The following is a 7,219-nucleotide window of genomic DNA, read 5'->3' on the forward strand; positions in this document are numbered from 1 at the left end:
GAACACCATGGCACAAGCAACAGCCCAACCCTCTGGGTTTGTACTCAGGTAGGTAGCCTGTACTGCAATGTCCAGTACAACATAGTTCTCTGTGAAGGAGGATTATCTTTCACTCTCTTCCAATTCATTTAGCAAATGCAAAGCACAGCTCTGCCAGCAGAAGAGCTGCACTCTGATAGGGCAGCATCAGAGAAGCTCCAAAGAGTCAGGAGTTTCCTTTCCTGGGAACTCACACAGGTAGTTAGTTAGGTGTTCCTAACATGATGGATAAATATAGCAGCTCCTAAGTACACTAGATGTAGTATTAACTGCTCAACATGCAAAGGCCATGTTGGCCTTAATCAGAATCAGGCAATGTTAGTTCCACAAGCAGACTGCAGAAGGTTGTCAGATTATTGGGTCAGAATCAAAATTGTGCCTGTGATCTCTCTGCCTAGCTGGTGGGTTAGACTGTGCATATGTAGGATATTTTCTGTACTGGCCACTTTTATTTAAAAAAATACCCTCAAAGAATCACAATGGAGGAGTTCTTAACTTTGCCATTCCTAAAAGCAGCATGGCCTTTTGGAGGACTTTTAATGGCTGAGGAGAAGAAAGTTCTCTGTTTAGTGTTTTTGGTGCAGAACTTAATTTCTCCCCTTTTGACATTTTAAGTTTATCATGACCTTGGTTTTAGGCCAAGAAGTATCCCAAATCTGCAACACTGACAGTCACGCTGGTTGCTTGCCAGGAGACATGGGGCTGTTTGTGTATAGATTTACATGTTTTAGTAATTCATACACACCCGATATTGCTTTTACTTTTATTCTCCTTTATATGCTGAAAAGAATGTTAAAATCTTGCAATCAACTTGGTTCAGACCCTGGAGGGACAGGGTGGCTATGAGGAGCAAATTAGAATTCTACAGCCTGCATTTGCTGCTCAGGCCACAATATGAGCATCCCTTATCTAAATCCTTTGATTGGCATTTATAATCCCACCCCCACAGAATACCTCTACAAAGTGGAAAACAAGGAAAGCTGAATAAGCCTCAGCTCTAATGGCAGTTACTCCTTTTCTGTAAGTAACAACAGCTTTTCTATTTTTTTTTCTCTCATCAATAGAAGTTGGTCCAATAAAAGATATTACCTCACTCATCTACTCTAATATCCTGGGACCAACACAGCTACACCATCAGTTACACTCATTGCTATAGACACCTTTTCTCCTTTAGTGTTTCCAGTCTCCCCATGCAATAACATAAAAAGCAAGATTGTAAATTTGCCTAATTTTTAAAGGATTTACATAAATCCAGGCACAAGTATTAAAACCCTGGCTCTTTAACGTCTTGAATACCAAGAACCTGAACTGGGACAATCTACATCATAAGATTCAGGAAAATATTTTAGTGCCACTGTCTCTCACTGAACTTGCAGGGCAGCACTAGCAGATTGAGTTTTTGCCAGTAGGCTAGTGTGCGAGGCCAAAAAGCAACTGTCTACTGGGAGAAGCAGGAGACTTGGCAGCTCTTCAGGGGCGTACCCAGGAGATCCGCTTTAATTAACATTCCTTTAACCTGCCGCAAATCCGATATATTGCAATGGGGAATTCAGTCCCCTTTACGGCACTCTGCCTCGACTCCAAAAGTGTAGATTCATGCACAGGGGAGCAGCCCGGCTGAACTCCCAGGCGCAGGAAGTGAAGCACCTTGCCCAGGGAGGGATTTGCAGGCTGGCTACGGCCACAGTTGGGTATCTCCTCCCTTTCGCTGTGAGCCGGGCTCTGGCTCCCTGGGAGCGCGAAGCCTCCCCGCCCAGGGCGTTCTGCCAACCAAGCAGGCTCTGGGCAGTGGCGGGGAGCGGCCGCGTGGGCTCCCGCGGGGCAGTGGAAGGAGCCAGGCACGTGCTGCAGGGCCCAGGCGGCAGGGATACGCTGTCGGGGCGGGGGCAGGAAGGGCCTAGCCACTTGCAACTCCCACTCGCGGACTCAGGCGGCAGCTCCCCAGCGGGCTTTGACTGACAGCCCTACGTCAGGGAGGCGGACTCCCGGCGACATACGCTGCTTGCGTCACACATTCGGACCGCACAGGTCCATCAGCCCACGTGAGCCCGCCGCCCTGTCTCGGGCGAGTCTTCTCGCACGGCTCCAATATGGCGGCGGTGGGCGGAGGCAAGAGCTTTGGAAACCGCTCTAGGCCGGGGTGAAAGGGCGCGGCCGAGGGGCGGAAGTGACGAGTTCTGCGGGGCGGAAGTGCTGCGCCTGGCGGGATGGTAGTGGCGGGCTACATGCGCAGGTTAGTGTCAACCGGTGTCTGGGGCAGGGGCTTGTCCGGGGCTGTTCCCCTCGGGGCGGCGGGGAGCCGCGTTTGCCCTGGGGGCGAAGGACGGGGCTGAGTGGGGACAGGCTGCAGGAGCAGCTCTCTCGCTCCGCACGCGGCGCGGGTCCGCTCCCGGCCTGGGTCACTGGTGCGTGGACAGCAGTAAAACCCTCGGGGGTGTGTGTGTGTGTCCGTTCTGCGTCCGGGAAGCGTGTGTCAAACAGAGACAGAAAGTTTCGCTTTGTTCCTTCCTAGAAACCCCCCCTGTCTCATTCTGGAGCGTAGTGCCCTAATGCTGCCCTTTTCCTTAATTCCCTGCCGCCCTTCCCCCCCCCCCCTCAGCAGATCGCAGGCAGGGGCCAGTCCTCCCCGCCGCCCCTCACAACCCGGAGACACACATGTGTCTAGTAACCACCAGAAACACAGTGGTTCGCAGTAATGGTGTGGTGGGAGGGTGCTGGTTGAAAGCCAGCGAAAGTCTGAGATTTAGGGTTATTCTTTCAGAGATAAATTGGAGGTGACCCGCCAAGGGAAGGAAAAATTCTAACCCTCTCTCCCCCCCCCCCCACCACCAGGGGGCCCTTTAAGGGGTATAAAAGTGCTATTGGAGATTATATAGGCATTCTTTGCTATTACTGAGAAATTGGAGACGCTTAGGGTATGTTCACAATGCAATTAAAAAAGCCACAGCTGGTCCCCTGCCAGCTGATTCAGGCTGGTGGGGGTTCTGGCTAAGGAGCTGTTATGGTGTAGACGTTTGGGCTCAGGCTGGAGCCCAACCTATAGGACCCTGCCAGGGCTGAGGGTCCCAGAGTTTGGGCTTGAGCCCAGACCACAATTGAACAGCTCCTTAGGCTGAGCCTGAGTCAGCTGGCATGGGCCAGCAGTGGGTGTCTAATTACAGTGAGACCAGGAGTAGGCAACCTATGGCATGGGTGCTGAAGGCGGCATGCAAGCTGATTTTCAGTGGCACTCACACTGCCTGGGTCCTGGCCACTGGTCCAGGGCGCTCTGCATTTTAATTTAATTTTAAATGAAACTTAGTAAGCATTTTAAAAGCCTTATTTACTTTATATACAACAATAGTTTAGTTATATATTATAGACTTATAGAAAGAGACCTAAAAATGTTAAAATGTATTACTGGCGCGTGAAACCTTAAATTAGAGTGAATAAATGATGGTTCGGCACACCACTTCTGAAAGGTTGCCAACCACTGGTGTAGACATACCCAGCTACTATCTTGGACACATGTTGATCCAAAAGGGACATGTAGTCACAGATGTGGGAAATAAAGCTTGCTAGGACATATCAGTTTTGCCCTGGCTTATGAATGTATGTTGGAATGTTATGTATGTTTAGATTTACAACAAATAGTTGAAAAATGGGCACTTATCCTAAATTTTTGGTGCCACGGACGATGTTTTGAAAGCACAACAAAACATTAACCACCCTCTTCCTCCAACCAGCAGCAACCTCCAGCACATACAGTAGCAATACATTTCACCATATGGTGAATATCACTATATAATCATAACTAACCTGTGTGAGAGTTATTTTGACAAATTATTTTTCAGACCAAGAGCTATTTTCTTCTACAGGTTCTAAACTAAGCATGTTTTTATAATCTGTCTCAAAATCCTCACATAGTATGACTTGTATACCAAAACCCCATCAATGTTGCATACTCTGAAAAAACTGCTGAGTACTTTAGTTTATTCTACTGTAATCTATTAACAGCAGATCTCTTCCTTTATTTTAACATTTGGCCCTCTGCAGTAACTTTTGAGGCTTCCGTTACCCCAAAGACCCAATCGATAGTGTAGGGGCACTAATTTTTCCTAAGGCATTCACTGTTACCTGGTCCAAATGCAGGTATTAAATGTTCTGTGACCAATATAAACCTCATTTTTTCTCCTGCACGTGGCCCATTCAGCAGGCCCTCTTCCAGGGTTAGACTGGTTGTAGCCCAGGATATTTGGCTACCTATACTGTTGATTACAGGCTACAATTACCACCCCCCTCTCCATATCTGTCATGGGGGTTTTTTTGGTGTCAGTTGCTACAGCTTGTAGGATGAAAAAAGCCTTTCATGAGGGGCAATACGACATAGCACACATTGGTTTAGTAGACAGATAAATAGCTCAGTGAGTCTTTCATTGACATTGATTTAGAGCACTAAGGCTGTGATCTTCCTTGATCTCTGCACTGCCATGAGGGAGGCCTGCCTGAGTGCAGTTCTTTGCCTCACTCCCTTCACTCCCCCACTTCAAGCCCAGCAGGACAGGGCTGGAGGTGTTGTGGAGAGAGTGTGCTCAGCCTCTGTCTGGAGGAAGCACCATATGTTGTCCTGTAGTGATCCCTTTGTCTGATTTAGGAGCTGTGATTGAGGGGCAGGTCTCTTCTGGTCCACTTTGGTGACTAAGATGGTAATCTCCACTGAAAGGAGTTAACAATATCATACTGGGGATGGGGAAAATAAGAAACCTTGGGGTTCAGAGACTCCTCACAATCAGAGAGGAATTTTCCTACACTCCGGTATGGGGTGCCTTTCCTCATTTATTAGCCACATCTAAGTCAGAGCTGCTGTCTTACCACTTACAGGCCACTTATAGTTTTTCTTCTGTTCATGCTCCCACAGTATAAGTACAGTTCATCTGGCACCTAATCAGAAATCACTATAGTAGTGGCCCACATCAAATCAGCAAATATTTTCAGGCAGATGTCTTAAACTGAGGCAGTACCCATCACCATAAGTGGGAGGTGAATTTAGGAGTTTCTGGAAGAAATTTTCCAAGTATGGGATGCTCCAGTAATGAAGTTGTATGCTACACAAAAACTCCTCAAATCAACAACTTCCAATTGTTTTGTATCCAGTGAGAGGAGGGACAGATGGATCCGCTCACTTAACAGGCTTTAATGCTGATTCTGGGAAGCTTTGCAACTCTTAGGGCATGGCTACACTTACATTTTTGCAGCACTGGTAGTTACAGCTGTGGTCGTACAGCTGTGTAGGGCCAGCGCTGCAGTGTGTCCGCACTGACAGCAACCAGCGCTGCAGTGTGGCCACATTTGCAGCATTTGCAGCGCTGTTGGGAGTGGTGCATTGTGGGCAGCTATCCCAGCGTTCAAGTGGTTGCAACGTGCTTTTCAAAAGAGGGGGGTGGGGTGGAGTGTGACAGGGAGCGTCGGGGAGACAGAGAGAGCGGATTTTTGGAGCAGACACTGTGACAACTCCCTGCCTTGCAAGTTCAAAAGCGGGGGGTGGGGTGGAGTGTGACAGGGAGCGTCGGGGAGACAGAGAGAGCGGATTTTTGGAGCAGACACTGTGACAGCTCCCTGCCTTGCAAGTTCAAAAGCGGGAGTGGGGTGGGGTGGAGTGTGACAGGGAGCGTCGGGGAGACAGAGAGAGCGGATTTTTGGAGCAGACACTGTGAGCTCCCTGCCTTGCAAATTCTGGCCATTTCCCCCACCCCTCTCTCAATCACTCTTAAATGTAAAAAGGCTTCAGACCAGATAAGCAGCTTCTCCGATGGACTCCCCCCCCCCCCCCGCCGTGCTGTTTGTCTCCTCAAGCAAACAGCTGTGAACATTCCAAAGCCTCGGCTCGCTCGCTCGCTGCAGCAAAGAGCAGCTGTGTTTGTTTTTTAGATAAGTAGCTCCGGGGAGTACCTTCCGGTTTGTTGTATACAGGAATTGTGGGATACCTCCTAATACCCTGGAGGCCAATAACAGCGCTGGTGAGTGTCCACACCTGATGAGCAGCGCTGCATCAGCAGCGCTGGATTCGCTACACCCGTAGCAGACCAGGTGTACAGCCAGTGCTGCAGGAAGGGAGTTGCAGCGCTGGCTGAGCTCTGTAAGTGTGGACACCTGGTAAGTTGCAGCGCTGTAATCCCCTCACCAGCGCTGCAACTTGCAAGTGTAGCCAAGCCCTTAGAAACATATCCATTTACCATTATAATGGTAAATATTGCCTCATCATTGGGGCCCTACCAAATTCGCAATCCGTTTTGATCAGTTTCATGGCCAGAGGATTCTAAAATTGGTCAATTTCAGATGTTTTCAGATGTTTACATCTGAAATTTCAGGGTGTTGTAAGGGGGGGTCCCTTTTCTGGCAGTGGGGATTTGCAGCTCGGAGCCCCCCCAGCTGGGGTGCTTCCAACAGCAGGGGGAAATTAAAAGTCTTTTCCAGCTGCAGGAACCTCTGGGTCTGCTGCCCAGCCCCACAGCTTCCTGCAGCTAGGGGAGGCATGTAGAGGTGGGTCTGGTCTCCCCCTGAGAATGGTTGTGGAGAGGAAGGACAAGTCTTGTTCTCCCCCAGCCTGGTGGGGACTTGAAGCTAGAAGCCCCACGGTTGGGGTGCTCCCAGCAGCAAGGGGAGATCAGATATCCCTGGGAAGGTCTTATTTCATAGTCGGGGACACCTTTTTCAGGGCTGTGAAATTGGTAGGGACATACTCATCATCTACAGCAAAAATACATGGATCTACTTTTGGTGTCAAATATGGCTTCTACTAGCGTTACTCACCACTCACGTGCTTGGCGATCCTAACAGAAGAGACTTGGTTGGCTGACTTCAGCACCTGTAACAAAACATGGTTAACCTAGGGGAATACAACATAGATGGAGTTACTATAAGGTGGATGCATAAGTGGTTGGAAAATCGTTCCAGAGAGTAGTTATCAGTGGTTCACAGTCATGCTGGAAGGGCATAACGAGTGTGTCCCGCAGGGATCAGTCCTGGGTCCCGTTCTGTTCAATATCTCCATCAATGATTTAGATAATGGCATAGAGAATACACTTATAAAGTTTGTGGACAATACCAAGCTGGGAGGGGTTGCAAGTGCTTTGGAGGATAGGATTAAAATTCAAAGTGATCTGGACAAACTGGAGAAATGGTCTGAAGTAAATAGGATGAA

At 48.8% G+C, this 7,219-nt stretch overlaps 1 protein-coding gene across 3 annotated transcripts in view; it reads left to right on the forward strand.

Annotated features, from left to right (window-relative positions):
* The first annotated feature begins 2,192 nt into the window (after window positions 1-2,192).
* RPAP1 (RNA polymerase II associated protein 1) overlaps window positions 2,193-7,219 on the forward strand; it is a 56,856-nt gene continuing 51,829 nt past the window's right edge. For 2 of the 3 annotated variants that reach the window (XM_032793875.2, XM_032793878.2), the window contains exon 1: window positions 2,194-2,272. The gene's annotated coding sequence lies outside the window, so the exon portion shown is untranslated. Of the gene's footprint in view, window positions 2,273-7,219 lie in introns of all 3 variants that reach the window. The other variant, XM_032793877.2, reaches the window with a different exon arrangement.

Source organism: Chelonoidis abingdonii, chromosome 4 (genome assembly GCF_003597395.2).
Source record: "Chelonoidis abingdonii isolate Lonesome George chromosome 4, CheloAbing_2.0, whole genome shotgun sequence".
Lineage (NCBI taxonomy): Eukaryota > Metazoa > Chordata > Testudines > Testudinidae > Chelonoidis > Chelonoidis abingdonii.